Source organism: Neltuma alba, unplaced genomic scaffold, assembly GCF_004799145.2.
Source record: "Neltuma alba isolate B1F8T4 unplaced genomic scaffold, ASM479914v2 tig00002945_pilon, whole genome shotgun sequence".
Classification (NCBI taxonomy): Eukaryota; Viridiplantae; Streptophyta; class Magnoliopsida; order Fabales; family Fabaceae; genus Neltuma; species Neltuma alba.
Window position 1 is genome coordinate 40,909 of NW_021633079.1, and position 18,140 is coordinate 59,048.

The window sequence follows — 18,140 nt, forward strand, 5'->3', positions numbered from 1 at the left end:
AGCATTTTGACATAAAACGAATTGAAATGAACTTCAATTATTGAACAATATTCTTCTTTATACAATTGAGAGAATAATTTAATTCCCCTTTTATACAACTTGAATTGGATGACTTGTGATCAATATATATCTAAAGATTGTTACTTAGTTTTTATATTATTTTTAAAAGATATAGTTAGTTAATTAATTAATTAACCTGACCCTTTGTTCGCATAATTAACCTGAGCTTTTGTTCCCATTAGTTCATCAATATCCATATCCGATATGTAATCATTAATTCCAATAATTATGCTAATTGTAACAATGATGGAAAGTGTACATTAATTAATAAATTACTAAATAAATGAGCCAGTCACTACTCACCACACATTATGTGTTACACTTACGAAAAGTGTGGATGTGGAAAGCGTTAGCCACAAAAATTATATATTACCCAATCCCTAATATAAGAACTAGTTAACTAATTTAAGTAAATTAAAAAAAATTAGTTAAATTAGTTATTTGTAATAAATAAGTGTTGTCTTTCCTAAAATATCCTTACTGCTAAAGTGTATTGGTTAAAATTACTATTATTACAAGGACTATTTAAAAAAAAAAGACAAATATGAGAGACATAGTGAGTTAGAATGTTATATTTGAAACCAAAATTAAAATTAAACAAGTTTTTATATTAAGGATCGAAGGTCGTATGTTCTATCATGTAATTAAAACACAGACATAATTATGTATGTGTTTTAATATACAACTTAATTAATTATAGAGATTAATTCACTGTTGAAAAATAAAGTTTATATCACTTCATTATTATAAAATTATTCAAACTGAGTCATTGTTTATTCAAATTGAATCATTGTTCTAATTATAGTCATAATAATTCATTGTTGATCGGGGCCTTGTGATCCAACTAACCAAGCATCTTCCGTGAAATTGCGAATTCTTCAAATCCTCAATGGATCTGTAAGTTATCGCAAAAAATTTTATTCTCAAAATGTGTCTATGTAAACTTCCGCTTTTAATTATGAAATTCACAGACACACACACACACACACACACACACACACACACACACACACACACACACACACACACACACACACACACACACACACACACTATGTGTAAAAAGAGAGTGGGATACACGTAGTATAGTAATGGTGATTAGTGAGAATCTGAGTCACTAAAGTGAAGGTGTAGGAAACAAGTATATATTTGAGATCATCCTCACTTCCCAAACACTGTCACTAATTAACAAATAAAATTGAAAGGACGACGACAATATAGATTAATTATTTGAATTTCTGTCTATATGTGTTAATTTCTTAATTAGTAACCTAGTCTTTTATTGTCTATATGACTTAACGAAAATTTGCAATATTGTCAAGTCTCATGAACTTAACATCAATAACTTGTATATTTTTTGGAGTGGCATTAGTGAAGTTTGAATTCAAATTAAAATATATTTAAAAATAAATAGTTAAGTCATAAAAAAATATCAGTGATTAGTCCAAATTTGAAATGGGTTTGATGTCAATCAAGAGAAAACTTTGCCAAAACGTTTTTTAATCATTTCAGCGTATTAAAATATTATTTTTCAGTAGTAAAAACAATTAAAGTTAAGTTAAATTCTTGAAGTGAAAAGTTGAAGTTGGAATTATATTTAAGTTGGATCCATAAGGTAAATAAGACAGCTTGAAGTGGAGCACCAAAATAAATGGGCATCTAATCATCCCCCAATCATTGAAAATTTCATCACCCGCATGATCAGAAAAGCAAACCCTAATATCTCACATATATAACATAAATTAAATGTCCAGGTAAATCATCACATCACCCAAAAGTCATGTCGAGAACAAACATCAAATTGAAATTAAAAGACAAATTAGGGCAATTCATAGTGGCCTTTTTTAAAAAAGCTAGGGTGGTCCAGTTCTTATGTTTCAGAAATAGCTTCTATTGTTAAGGATTTATAAATAATATAATACTCCTATAATATAATTTATTAAAATGTTGATAATTTTTTAATATAACTATCTAATTGGATGATTCCGAGTCTACGATTTTATGTTTGAGCGGCCAAAACCCTTCCACTAGATCAACATCTGTTAATAAAACTTTGATAATATATATTTTTCTATATCAAGATAAAATATTTTTATTTCTTTCTTTGTTTTTCCGGCAATAATGTTGTTCTATGGCACCACAGTACAATTATATTTTCAAAGTTTGATTTGCTTATTTAAACATTTCGTACTTTTTCATGATACAAAATAAAATAATTTCTATTATAATTTTTCTTTTAAATTAATTACTGAAAATAAAGAATTACAAATAAAATTTGAATCACCTAAATACTATCTAAAAAATAAAAAAAATTCATTTTTCTCTCCAAAAACAGCCGTACTATATCACAGACTGGAAATTATAACCAATCAATCTCCTAACCTATCAATAATGTTATAAAAAAACATTAGATTATTTTAATATAATGACATATTCATTCTAGCTAGCTTCAGGCCAAAAAAAATTTATTCTAGCTAGCTGAAACTTAAATATTACACAGTCATTTCGTTCATCAAATACGTTAGGATGCAAAAATTAATTGGTAACACCAACTAAAAGCCAGGTCATCAGATAATAAAAGTAGAGTGTGATCTAAAAATTGGTCAAACATTCAAACCTTATTTGTCCCCCTCAAAGCTAATTAAAGCACTGAAACATAATATTGGCATATTGTATAAGAATTTCAAACTACTTATTAAAGGGGTCAAAAAAGAAGTGTGTGAAATAATGAAATTGGAATGTCATGTGCGTGTGTGTGTGTTGTACACATAGAATTGATGTGATACACGCACATATATATGAGCATGATCTATGTGGATAATTTGGAGCCCTATGTGACACCTTCCTCTAGCAAGAAAGCATAGATTCCTTAACTTTTTAATTTTTTGTTTCCATCCATTCTATTTGGCATATTGTTGGCTAAAATTTGTCTTTGTAAGTGGGCGTGTTAAAAGAAAAGTCTCAAATTATTCGAGAAAGTTTCAATATATTATATTGTATACCAAGATATTAGCTTAATTAGGCTAATAAAAGAGTTAAGAGGAGGAAAGGGCTTAAACGCACAAGAACGAACCAACGCAGTTAATATCTGGTGATTTCCCTTCCTATACACACAGGTTAAATATGATACGTGACACTTTTCAACTGAGAAATATTTTTGCAAAAACATAAAATTAATTGAATAAACTAGCTTTCCCACAAAATTAAAAAAAATAAAATTATTTCTATCCGTTTTAGTTTTGGATTCGAGCTTCCTCCTCCTTTAATTTGTCCAGTTAAGTTCTCCTATTTTATGCAGGCTGGAAAGTTGTCACTGTGCGGGGCAAAATAACTCCTATATATATATATATAGAAATTTAGAAATTAATTATTCACAAACAGATTTTTCCATATGTCTTCCTTAAATTAAATTTCATTCGTGAAATTTATATTTAAAATGCTAACATTCGGGACTTAATCATATTGTGTAATCATGCTAAAGAAAATTCTACTCTAACATTTAAGTGAATTTATTCGATCTTCACACACATATAATGTTGCATTTTCCCCCAAAATATTCAAGAATACTTTAATTCTCACATCTTGCAGATAGAAAGCACCACAAAAATTTAGTATATGTACACAATAAGTAAAGATCAATTATAAAATAAATGACAATAATAAATATTTAAGATCAAAAGTAAAACATGATAGAGACATCCATTAGCCACATATATCTTCAACATTTTTCCACATATAAAAAAATATAATGTTTTTTTAATTGTAGTAAATTGTGCTTTTTAGCCACTAGTCTATCATATCTTTGTGTCTCTCAATTTTCAAGCATTACTATTTTGTTGGCTTCCTTGGATCCAGTAACAAGCACACTAATTAAAGCTCCTTTAATTTTATCATCAATCCCACTTGGTAATTAGTGGTTATACTTTTTTCCTTTTGAAGTTTATTTATTATTACAGGTTTAAATTTTTAAAGTTACATCACATAATATACTACTACTGGTCCTTAATATAAAGCTAATTTGATATCTAATTTAGTCTTAAATATAAAACTCTAATCTATTTTATCCTTCATATTTATCTATTTTTCAAGACAGTCTTATAGTAGTTGTACATGTTTAAGATTCTATTAAATAGTAATTTTAGCTAAGACACATGATTAATAAGAATATTTTGATGAACACAATACATATTTATTACAAATAACTAATTTAACTAATTTTTTAATATACTCAAATTAGTCAATTAACTTTTACATTAAAACTTATATATAATATATGCTATTGATGCTCGTGCCATTAAGGTATTGTGCTAACTCATCATGTTCTATCAAAAAAAGTTCTTTCCATTTTTTTGACCCAAAGGTGAGTTCTATGTTGGACCTATATAATGTGACACGCAGAAAGACAAGAAATCCAAAAGTTTTGGTCAAAGATTCTTTTTTCCACCATTTGCTAAGACATCAAGTACTGGGGGACATTAATTCAAAATATATACATAACATAGCTTTATAAGTTTTCTTAGGATGACTTTAAGTTGATTTATTACGATATATATATATATTGAAGTGCATCTTTAATTAATAGTAGTATGTTTTGATTATTTTCTATTCTTGAGTTAATTTTTTAGTTTTGGTTAATTGATCGATGAACTACTTGTTATTATTAGTGTTACAAGTGTTACATAAAGATTCCTGAATGTTAAATATCAAATTGATATTATATCACAATATTACATTGAAAGAAGTATGTATGACATATATAAAACAATTAGGGAAAATTGCAAAAAAAGACCTTGGAATTGCAAAAACGCAGATAGGGACCCTTGACAACTTCACTTTGAGTTTTGACAAGAATAATATGTCCTGAAGTTGTCAAAACCCAAGTAAAGTTGTCAAGGGTCCCTATCTGCGTTTTTGCAATTCCAATGTCTTTTTTGCAATTTCCCCAAACAATTATGTAGTATATGCATTTTCCCTTCTTTTTGAAATTACTGAGAATCTGGATTAAATGCAAAAAAATGAAAGTTCAATAAAAAGGTGACTATTAGCAATAGGGAAGGAAAAAAAATTTTTTGAAAAAAGAAGGAATAGGCACTAAGTTATTGACGCATAAATGACATGGAACATACTGTAATTAATTAGTTTATTCATAGTGACACTCCGTTAAGAGGCTCATTTTAAGAATAAAATTTGGGTGAAATTGTAAATACTTCTATTGAATTTCAAATTGTGTATAAATAATAATTTTGACCTTCTAAACCCATACATTTGTATATAATATGAAAACACTAATAAATTGTATTGTTTATAAGCTATAAACAGTACAGCTTTTTTAATTATATGCAATACAAATGAAAACTCACGTTAATTTAATAATAAATCTCATAAATTTTTAGTTTTATATAAATGACTTATTTGCTACCATCAATTAATTCATTATTTTAAGATTTTTTTGCATAAAAAATAAAATTAAAAAAGATACATTGACATAATCATTGACCTATGTATTGAGTCGCATCAGCGAATTGAGGGTGACTAATGGCGGCTAAGATTTTAAAATAAGTAATTAACAAAAACCAAAATGTTTTCTCTATCCCTATCTCTTTCTCTTTCTCTTTCTCTTTCCTTCTTTTCTTCTTAAATCTTAGCTTACGTTCTTATCTTTAACGTTCCAATTAAAATTATCAAGCAGTCGTTAAAAGCTCGAAAACGATCAAAAGAAGAATATATCTTTTTGGTTAAAGGCAATGACACTAATGTTTTTACAGCAGAATTTTTTTTACACACTATTGCAGAAACTACGTAAAAAAGTACGATTGGTGATATTTTTATAAATGAGAAGTAAGACTGTTAATTTTCTACATCAATGTAAAAAATAGCTTTTATCACTGGTGTGTTGTGTACTCCACTAAATATAGGGGCTTTTTTTTCTTTTTAACATACTGAGAGCAAAAAGTGAGCTTTCCTCAATTAGGCAAGACCAAAGTTAGGATTCACACTCCTTATTCGGAGGTTGAGCGAGTCAAGGAGTTGGAAATAACTTACTGAGAGAGTAGGGGACCGGAGCACTCCATCTTCCGATTCTATTTATAAATTTTAAATTTAAAGAAAAGCAGGGTTTATTTTGTAAGTTTTAATTTGATATTTGTCTTAACATTTAATGCACTTTTAAATTTTATTCTTAATTATTTATTCTCTCTCATTTGTCATAATCTCTCTTATCATATTTTTTCACACATTCTCTTTCATTCCTTTTCTCATTTATTATAAAAGTATATTTGGAAACAAAAGTATATTTCTAACCTATTTATTGCTTTTAACTAATTATTTATTATCAGTGAATTAGTTAATTTTAACTTATAACAGGGAACAAAAGGAGTACATCACTGAATTGGAAGCGGCATCTTTAAAGCCAAAGCTTACCATCTTGAGTGCAGAATAGGATGGGGATATTGAGTGTAAACGTTGAAAGGGAGTTGTATTATGTATGACAGGAGATGGTAATCTATTAATGATGAAAGTGGCATGCATAATAGCAAATGACCAGTAAGAAAGGGGAATGTGAGATTGAAATAAAAGTGCACAAGTAACATTTAAAATGTGCTGGTGCTTTCTTTCAACTAAACCATTTTGTTGAGGTGTCTCAACAAATGAGGTTTGGTGAATAATTCCTTTTGAGTCAAAGTAAGATTTCATAGCAAACTTAGGACCATTGTCAGACCTTAAAATTTTAACAGATGTTGCAAATTGATTTTCAACTAAGATCAGAAAATTCTTAAGATGGGTTCTTGTATCAGATTTTGAGTGCAGAAGAAAAATCCAGGTATAACGAGAAAAATCATCAACTATAGTAAGAAAATAGCGATAGCCTTGGACAGAAGGAATAAAAAATGGACCCCATATGTCACAGTGAATTAGGTCAAAGATTTTATTAGAGGAACTTGTGCTTACAGGAAATGATAATCGTTTCTGCTTAGCAAAGTGACAAGCATCACAGGGAAAGCTATAAGAAGTACAATGAATATCAGGAAAGAGCTTCTGTAAGGTGGAAAGAGTAGTATTTGATATGTGTCCTAAGCGTAAATGCCACAATGTAGAATCAGAATTGAAAGTGTTGACAGAAGCTATATTAGAAGAAACCGTATGGACTTGAGAATGAGGTGAAGGAATCATATCTGCATGAAGAATGTAAAGCCCTTCAAAGATTTTAGCTGAACCAATCATCTCCAAAGGATTGAGTGAGAGAATCTAGCAAGAATCAAAGAAGAAAGTAAGGAAACAATTAAGAGATACTGTTAACCGAGAAACAGAGACAATATTAAAAGAAAAATTAGAAAGGAAAAGAACATTGGTGAGAACAAGGGAAGAGGATATGACAACCGTGCCGGATATGGTGGAAACGGCTTGGGTCCTTGTAGGTAAGCTAACAGAGACGGGGGAAATGGAATGATATGAGGAAAAAAGATCAAGATTGCTACAGACATGGTCAGTAGCACCCGAATCGATGATCCAGGGAACGGAATGCAAAGAAGAATTGAGTATACCTTTAGGTGACTTGGCGGAAGCAGTGAAATGGTTGACAGAGGCCGAAGGTTGTTGAGGTGTGAGGAGAGTAAGGAGACGCTGGTATTGTTCAGAGGTGAGATGAGGTAAAATGGAAGCCGTGGAAGAGGAAGAAACAGGAAGAGAAGCAGCAGTATGAGTTTCTTGAACATTACCAGAGTCTTGAGTAGTGATACTGTTTACCGTGGCAGGGGAATGAAATTTGAAGCCAGGAGGGAAACCATGTTTCCGGTAGCATGTGGCTTCAGTGTGACGAGGTCAACCGCAATAGCTGCACTGTTTGGTGGCAGATGCTGTGGGTTTGGGGCCAACCGGAGCAGGACGAGAAGACAGAGGTGGTCCTTTGGTAATTAGAATCTTCGAATCGAGAGGAGTAGTGAGTTCCCGTTCTTGTTGAATCACAAGGGAGAAGACCCGATTGATTGATGGTAGAGGATCAACCAACATGATTTGAGATTTGATAGAGCCGTAAGAATCGTTGAGGCCTTTCAGAAATCTGATTATGCGATCTTGTTCACGGTGATGAAGCGCAGTATCGGCGGAAGAACAGGAACAGGGTTTTAGGGGGCGAATATTGTCCAATTCATCCCACAGGATCTTCAGACGGGTGTAATACTCACTGACACTAAGATTGCCTTGCCGTAAACTGTAGATGTCCTCCTGTAGTTCAGCGATGCGGAATAGATCGGAATGAGAGTAACGCGATCGAAGGTCGCTCCAGATATCTGATGTCAAACCAAAGGATGCTTTTGGCAATAGTTGGAGAAAGGGACTTGATTAACCAGCCTTGAACATGGTTGTTGCAACGGTCCCAGGCGTGGAACAAAGCATCATCAGATTTCGGTGGAGTGAGGGAGCCGTCGACGAACGCGAGCTTGTTTTTGGAGAGCAAAGCCATGCGCATTGCGCGAGCCCAGCTGTGATAGTTAGATCCATCAAGGGGAGGGGAAACCAGAACAAGGGCAGGGTTTTCACTAGGGTGAATGTAGTAGGGACTCTGTAAATCGATTGAGGGAGAAGGAGATGAGGATGAGTCTGCGGCCATGGGAGGGTCGGTGAGTTTTCAGAAAGGGAATGGAAAATAGAAAGACGACAAAGAGAGGAGAGAGAAAAAAAAGTTAGGCTCGTGATACCATGTAACAATATTTGGTAAAACTGAATGACTTAACTTTTATTAATGAGAGAAACATATTTATACAAGGGAAATGATGTACAGCAACTTGACACTAATAAATAACAGAATCAGTTAATATAACAAAATTGTTAATTCTATTCTTCACAATTAGTCGGTCAAGAGCTCCAAGAGGTCTGGTGGTAGAAGCCCAGGATCAGTAGCCCAGCCTTTAAATTGTGAGTGAACTGCCTGACTCTTCTCCTAAAACTTTATCAAAAAAAAAAAAAGGAAGAGAAGTGTTAGATTATAGTGAATATATCTGGCAAAAAAAAACAAGGATTACGGTAAATATATTAATAACAACATAACCGACGACGTAAATTTAGGATAAACTACTAAGCTTTTTTTTTTAGTAGAATTTTGGTTTCTGAGTGATAGAATTTCTCACTGTTTGAAGGCAAAAAAAAAAAAAAGCATTTTTTTAACAAACAACATAAATTTAAGCTGCATTCTCAATTCTCCTGCACTATTTTCTACTAACTGACATTAAAGTTCACGATGGATGACGTAAAAAGTGCCTATAATAGGGCACACATCTCATATGGTTATATTGTACGAGCATCGAAAAGAAATTGTTCCTGGATTTCAAGAAATTCAAGAAGCTTAGAAATGAGGATAACCAAATCTCGATCGGTGAAGTTATCAACATGCTCAATCACCATCAAACTTAACTAAACAACTATTTAAAGAAAAAGTGTAGTTAAGATTACAAATTTTTTTCTTGTTATATATTAATAAATTACCACTACAGCTCTTTTTAATTGTCACTTGTAAAAAGGGATTTTAATCCTTTTTATCTGTCATTTATATTCTTTTTAATGCATTATTTCTAATTCTACTCCTGTTAATTAAGAGAACCAGTTTCGGCGCTCATCACTTTAATGAGCATCTTAAACTCATTAGATTTGAACCGTCTATATCTGATTTGAACAGTTTAAATTTAAAATATTTAATTAATTATTTTTAAATAGAAAAACTATTTTTTGAAAGAATGATAGTTAAGAAATCATCACTATTTTAAATTCTATATATATTAAAATAATTATTTTGAATAAATAAAAATAAAAAAAATCAAATCTGAACTATCCAAATGAGATATAGATGATTCAGATCTAATAAGTTTAGAATACTCATCAAAGGATGAACACCGAAACTAGTTCTTTAATTAAGAGAGACAAATGTAAAAGTGAAAAGAGAGAGGATGTATGAGAAAAAATATACTAACTATTCATAAGAGTAAAAGTAAAAGATTTTATGTATTTAATCATCTTTTTAACATGTGAAAAATTATTATAAATGACAATTAAAAAGAATCAAAACTTGACTAATATTGGATCTCACCTAGTTCACACAATTGGACCTTCTTCTTCGAGCCCAACTTAGATAGAGAGAGAGAGAGAGAGAGAGGCCACCATCCTATTGTGATTCTTCTTTTTCTGGTTCAATGAACTTGGACGTATAAACATGTTTAGTATGATGAAAATTTGGTGAAGCAAAAGAAAAATCATGATTTTCTATGAGCAGCGCGCGCGTTTGGCTTCTGCAATCACCTAGCACAAACCATCGTGGGCCTATCTAGGAGGGTTTAAAAAATTTCATATAAACACGTTTTACGTAAATTAAGATATAATTCTTCTTATATACTTACTTTGTATTCTGTACATTACTATTAAAAAATTACTTATAAGTAACTTATAAGCTATTACAAACAGGTACTGTAATATTTTTTTTCTTTTTTTTCCCCCCCAAAGTTGGGTGAAGAAAAAGCTAACTCAGACAAACTTTTATTTCAAACAAGTCTTTAGATTGTGTTTCACGCTTTCCAAAGCAGGTTTGGAGCATGAAAGGTGACTAGGTGATTTTCACTTTTTTTTTATAGAAGCTGAATTTTTTGAGAATGATCTATTGGTCATTTCATATATAAAATTAACGAGTTAAATTCTTTTACTGCCCATACTTGACATGCCTTTTTAAGTTTTAACTTTACTTCCATTTTCATTTCTACTTCCAATTAAAAAAACAAAGACTTCCCATATATCAAACGGCCCACATTACTTTCCATCCATTAAATCTTTTAAATAAAATTTTAATTATTTGATCGATATAAATTAAACAATTAAGAAACGACAGATGTGAGTTAAATCAACAGTACTTCCCCGCACGGGAGCACGTGCACGGGGCCACATGAACGGTGCCTAATTCTTCCCCCCTAGACAAAAGAGACGTGAAGGCGAAAGCGGAAGCCAAAAACAGACGTGAAGGTGAGTCTTAAAACATGTTAGGTATAACCACAGTGGTTGGTACTCCTCCGGTCCTTATTATAAAACCCCATTTGATTTTTTATTTGGTCCTAATTATAAGACCCCAATCTATTTTGTCTCTTATATTTATACATTTTTTTCCAAGATAATCCTTCTAATAATGATAGTTTTAGCCAATATACTTAATTAGCAAGGATATTTTAGGAATGACAACACTTATTTATTATAAATAACCAACTTAACTTACTTCCTTAATCTCCTCAAATAAGTCAATTGAGTCTTATAATTAGGACCGGAGGAGTATTATTTTTAACTTTTATATATATATGTATATATATATATTTATAATATACTTCCTCCAGTCCTATGCATGAGTTATACTAATTTTGTAAATACGTTAATTTTTTTGTAAGTTACACTTCGTCTATGTTTTAAATTTTAATTTGCGTGTTCCTATCACATGCCTGTGTATTAATTATCCTATCTCATTTTTTTATTCGTTCTCTCTCGCTCACACTTTTCATAAAGGGATAATTAATCTACAACTCCTTATAGTTTTAACTAATTTTGATTCAGGTCCTTATAGTTTTTTTTCTTTTTATCAGGTCCTTATACTTTCATCTGTTTTTAATTAGATCCTTATATTTATTTTTCTTTTTATCAAGTCCTTATAAGTTCACCTTATTTTTAATTAAGTCCCTGAATTTTTTATTCTTTATTTTATAAATTCTAATAGTACTATTATATAAACATAAAATAGTACATATTATTTAATATTAGTTTATAAACAATAATATTCTAAAGATATTGAATTATTATAATGATTTTAATTTTTTCAGCAAAAAAATTAATTGTTCTAAAAAAATTTCCTAAATTAATTAATTCTATTACTTTTTTATTACATAATTATTAATTTAATTTAATTATTAATATTTTATGTTTCAGTATTAATCTATTTAATTAAGCTTATATTTAATTAATAAATAAAAATTAAAACTACATGGACCTGATTAAGAATTTAGTGAAATTATAAGGATTTAATTAAAAGAAAAATAAATATAAGGACTTAATTAAAAAAAAGTAAAAGTATAAGGACCTGATAAAAAGAAAAAAAACTATAGAGACTTGATTCAAAATTCGTTGAAATTATAAGGACTTGCGGATTAATTAACCCTTTCATAAATAAAGGTATGTTTGAAAAAAAAAGTTACATTTCTTATCTATTTATTAATTTTAACTAATTATTTTTATTTACGTAATTCATATTTTTATCTTATATATAGAACCAAGGGGAGTATATTTATTTCTCTAAGGTGTGTTGTGCCATTTTCAACGCATCATCCTCTATATAAGTTATTTGTATGAAACAAGTTTGATCTCAAATATAAGTTAACTAGAGATTATTAATAACCATTTTTTAATTTTATTTCTATCTAATTTTTGCTGGAAAGAGAGAAAAAAATTAAAAAGAGAGATGATAATGATTTCTAAATGTAAAAAGAGAAAAATTTATTGGGAGCAAATTTAAAAAGTTGTATTAATTTAATACATGTTTAATTTGTTACAAGTCACTTATAATAATGATCAGAGAATAAAAAACAAACCCTAGGGAGCGGTGGCCAGAGCATTTAATGGATGGTTCAACGAAGCCTTCTTTTTTTTTTTTTTTTTTAAATAAAGGATCAGCAAGGTTTTAATTTAAACCATTTCAGAACCTTATGATTTCAGCTACCATGCGCGCTAGGCAATGAAACCTGTGGGGCAAGTTGATTATTTAACATGTCATAATTAATTTTAAAATTCTACTTTTAATTTATTCTTCATTGACGTGAAGGATAAGTTTAAAAAAATCGCAAACAAGTATTTCAATTATCTAACTATTTTTCTTCATTCGTGTGTTTTACTTAATTACTCCTTTAATTTTTTTTAATTATACGGTGCTTTTAACACACACACACACACACACTTATATATATATATATATATATATATTATATACACACAGGGCTGGAAAGAGTAATACTCCCCTGTCTTTATTATAAATTTTAAATAAATCGATTTTGTATAATGCAAAATAAGTTAAAATCTGTTAAAAGAAAGAAATAAGTAAGATATATACTTTTGTTTTTAAATATGCTGTTATAGTAAATGAGAAAAATAATAAAAGAAAATGTATGAGAAAATGTAATAAGAGAATGTGGCAAAATAGAAAGAATAAATAATTAATGGCAACGTTAAAAAAAATATCAAATGTTTAGACAAAATCAAATTAAAACTTATAAAATAGATCACACTTCTTCTTAAATTTAAGGCTTATACATTTGAAGAGATGATTTGCATTAAGAATAGATAAGCAATATTAGTTAAGAGTATTTTGCATGAGATTTTTTTCTTTTGCCAACAAATAGTATCTTGTATGAGATAAATGATACTCTCTGGAGTTTAAAATATAAGCATCAAATTTTTGAAAAGAATTGATTTTTTTATAAGCATTAATTTGACTTTGTCTGATTATTTGACGCAATTTTTTGTTTTTTACCTAATAATTAATGACATGTCTCTCTTATCTTTCTTTTCCTATTACCGCAATATTCATATAAATGAACTCTTTTGAGTTCAAAATATAAGATAAATTTTGTTAGACGGATTTGTTTTGTTTTCACAACATAATATTTCTGTTTTGTCTAAGTGTTTAATGAATTCTTTTTAATGTTTCCCCATATTTTTTTCTCTTTAATTTATTTATTACACTATTTACTTATTCTCTTCATTAATAAGGCTATATTTGAAAACAAATTACATGCTTTATGTATTTATTGTTTTAAACTGATTTTAACTAATTTTTTATAAACCTAAATAAGCAAAATTTATTTTATATTTTGAATGAAAGGGAGTACAGGTACAAGACCAAAAGTTTGTTGAACATTAATTAGTTAATGATCAAGACGGCATCGTGGCATTAAATGTATCAAGAAAAATAAAACAAAGCAATCAATATAATTATTGAATTGTCAGAATGCAATTCACACATTACAAACACGTGGGTTCAGATTCCTCCATATATTAAAGACTTGATTAACAAAATGAGAAATTTTCTAAATATCTGAGTCTGGCTGCAGGTTTGTTATAGTCATAGTGAGTATATAATTACATTATTAAAATATGGTAAATTAATTGATAATTATTTCTACAAACATGACATAAATATTTTTACAATGAAAAAGGAATGTATGCATAATAAATGAAAAATGGAAGAATAATTTAATTGATTTTTATAAAAATGAGTATGTTACCATGTTATATCCTAAATTTAAAAATAAAAGAATAATCAAGGATGATTAAGATAGAGATAATTACTTATGCTATTCCTTTTTCAAGAGATACAAAATTGCCTTAGGAAAAAAGAGAGATACAAAATGAAGTTGTTTGCATGAGCTTTCAACGCGTACGTGGACTTAAGTGGCATGAGGCCGGGGGATCGAAAATATAGGGGGGGAATTGCTAAAAAAAATTATTCATCAAATATAATATATACTTAAAATTTGTTTGATAAAGGTACATTCAGCTCACCCACATTATTTTTTAGTTATATCTAGCATTCTATACAGCCACACCTTCTTACTTACCTAAATATAAAATCTAATTAATTAATTTATTTTCATCCTATATACAGGGCATTAACTATTAATCTTTGTTGTCTCTCTAGTTTAATATTTTCCCCTCACATTATCCTCATTGATTTCATAGTTCCTTTTATTTTCTTCCTGGTCTCTCATGTTTAATATAACCTTACTAAGATAGGGATATTTTAAGAAAAATGATACACAATTTTCATATATAATAATAATAATCAGCTTAATCAGTTTTCTTAATTTTTAATTTTGAGGATTAATTAATTAAACTTTATATGTTTAAAATGGGGGAGATTATCTGAAGTTGGAATGGGGCGGGATTTAAACAACAATAAGCAACGAAGTCCATAATCCATCTGTCCATCTACTTTCTCTCTCTAAAATCTTGTAACACCCTTTTGAGTCAAAATGGTCGGTTGGGTTTCAGCTGCGAGTAGTAAATTCGCTATTGATGACTGTCCTTTTATTTTTTATTTTTACCAGCATTGATGACTGTCCTTTATCATGGTGTTCCGCTTACCACGTCTTCACTGTATCGATCCGTTCAAAATGATCGTTTTATGGTAGAGATAATTGCATTTTCTATAAATCAATATTGTTGAATCATTTCCTTTTCTGGCCAAAAAAAAAAATCATTCTCTAACTTTATTTCACTTTGATCATTTCATCGTTCCTTTCTTTGCATTGAATCTAGAATGATTGTTAATCTTCCTTAAATAAATATAAAACCAACCCCTTGTAGCTCAACATTCCTAATTCTGTTTGCAAATCTAATCCAATCTCTATCTATCTTGCGGTGTTTCAAAATTCTTCTCCTTTTTTGGTTGGTGAACAGGCAAAGCCTAGATTACAAACTGCAAGAAGCTGATAGAGATGTTTTTGTGGAAGAGACCTGCTTAAACACATGCCAAAATCGCACCAATTCATTCACTGAACTCAAAAGTAGCGTAGGCATGGATTCTGCTGGTATTGGGTTTTGTGGCTGCAGAGAGTTTTGTTGAAATACCAATAGCTATTGGGAATAGTCTATCATAATATGGTAAATCAAAATTTGAATCTCATCAGGAAAGGTACTTATATTTAGTACTTAACAGTGTCTTAAATAGGAGGATATTTATTCGTCAAAAAAAAATTGTTATTGAGATGACTGAAGAAGTCCCCTTCAAGACAATGACTAAAGATGACAAGTACAGATGTGAGAGTGGCAACGTGCTAAAATTTGATTTCCACTAAAAAAAAAGGCTGACTTTCAATATGTACGTTGTCTATAACCTTTTTTTCTTTACCTTTTCATGAATCTGGGTGTGTAATATGCTGTTTAAAAAATTAATAAAATTGAGTTGTTTTTTACTATTTGCAGCTGGGTACATTTCTTCAATTAAATATACCGTAACGTAAAGGAAAAATGATTACCACTTAAATTTTCCTGGCTTTAATTTCGAGATCGCAACCCTTCACTTTGCAAATTTTCCCTACACCCAAACATTATTAATTAAAACACTTGTAATTACTTACTACAACTCGTATCACATGAATATTATAATTAGAATTAATGTGACATCTACCTATATGGGCCACCCCATATGCGACTATCCAGTTGGGAAAGAAATCTTCAGAATATGGCAACCTTTAATACGTCATTATTAAACCGTAGCATGAAGACAATGAACATTGTTTTGGTAGGCCTCACGACTCCAACAATTTCGTTTCCTTTTATATATCATTTGGTGATATATTTATCCTAAGAGAGAACAATAGACAATTAATATTAGGAAAAAAAGCAATGAAGAAAAATTAGACCTAACCGGCCGTTTCAACTAGAAAATTGGTGAATTGGTTAGAGGTTTAGTTTGGTTGGGGTGCTGAACTGATTAGAAGTTGAATCAGCATCAAACTGATTAAATTGACGTGAATAGGTGATGAACAAGTTTGGATAATAATGTTGCCATTAGTCTTATTTTTCCTCATTTAATTCTTAAAACCTCAGTCGATATGGATTTGAATGAATTTTAATAATAATTTTGTTATTAATGATTATTAATTTTAGTTATTGAGAAATTATGAAAATAAAAATCCTCAATATTGTTATACTTTATTATTGTTACAATCAAACTGTTATTGTATTTCTTTGTAGTTATAAGTGATTTTTAATAATTTTATTTTTAATTAAATTATATTATCTTAATATGACCAGTCTGACCTTAAGTTGTTTAGGTCTGACCCACTGACTCTTAAGTTATTACTTCAACTGATTTAGTGGCCGATTTCTTTTTGGTTCAAGAAAAGAAAACGATGAAATATCCCGCACTATAAAAAATATATTTGATAATGAGAAAATAAAGCAAAAGTAGACCAAACGTCAAATATTTAATTTAATATGTTTTTCCCCAAAGTCAAATATTTAAAATTTATATATATTTACAAGAGTCATTCTATTTGTTGATAACTATTATACTAAATGTGAGATAATTATATAAAAAATATGAACTCAAGTAAAATTTGAAGGGGAAAAAAACAGAGAGAGAGCGCAATTAATAGAGTTTTTTTGGGGTGCCAACAAAAGTATAGTGGAAAAATGGTGAGGATAATGATTGAATTATCTCAAACAACAATAATCGGATTAATAAAAACGAAGGCAAATACGTCAACTAGCAGATCTAATGAAGGAAAAAACTTATGTTAACAAAGTTATTTTCTTTTTTATTAAATAAATAAATTATTTTCTATTTATTAGAGTTATACAAATGTACTTGAGTAGATGGTTGAGAAAATAAGAGAAAATTTGCTGAAAATTTTTCATTAAAATTTTCTGTAGACCAAAAGTTTTTAAAATTTATTTAAAAATCCAAGTGCAACTTGTATTCAACAGGGACATGGTCCAACTTCAATTATATGCTAAACAGAAGATTTGTTTATGGTTCAATTTTGTTTTTTCAAATAAGACTTTTCAGTTATTTTGCTTAAAAAAATGCATTTATTACGCATCCCGTACTTTTTTTTGCATTCTAAACATTAAAAAAAAAACTTAAATCAAGTTTTTCATATCTATTATGTTAAGTTTTTTAATTATACAACATGTTTACGTGTTTTTTTTTATTTCACGTAAATTTATAATTAAATACTACTCCTCTGTTTCTATTTATAGGATAGAGAAAGAAGGAATTTTTGGATCCTATTTATAGCTCGCTGAGAAAAATCTTTTATATAGATGTATAATTTTACTCTTGATTTATTGTTGTGTTGACTTTGTTTATAAGAGGTATATAATATAAATTAAATAGGGATTAAGTTAAAAAGTTATTAAATTTTAAATAAAAATTAGTGAAATTTAATATTTTTCTTATGTTGAAAGTGATTTATAAGTAGGATCAATAAAATATTAAATACTAATATTTCAAAAATAAAATAGATAGTTATGTGTGATTGTAAAAACTTAACATCACAAATAAAAAG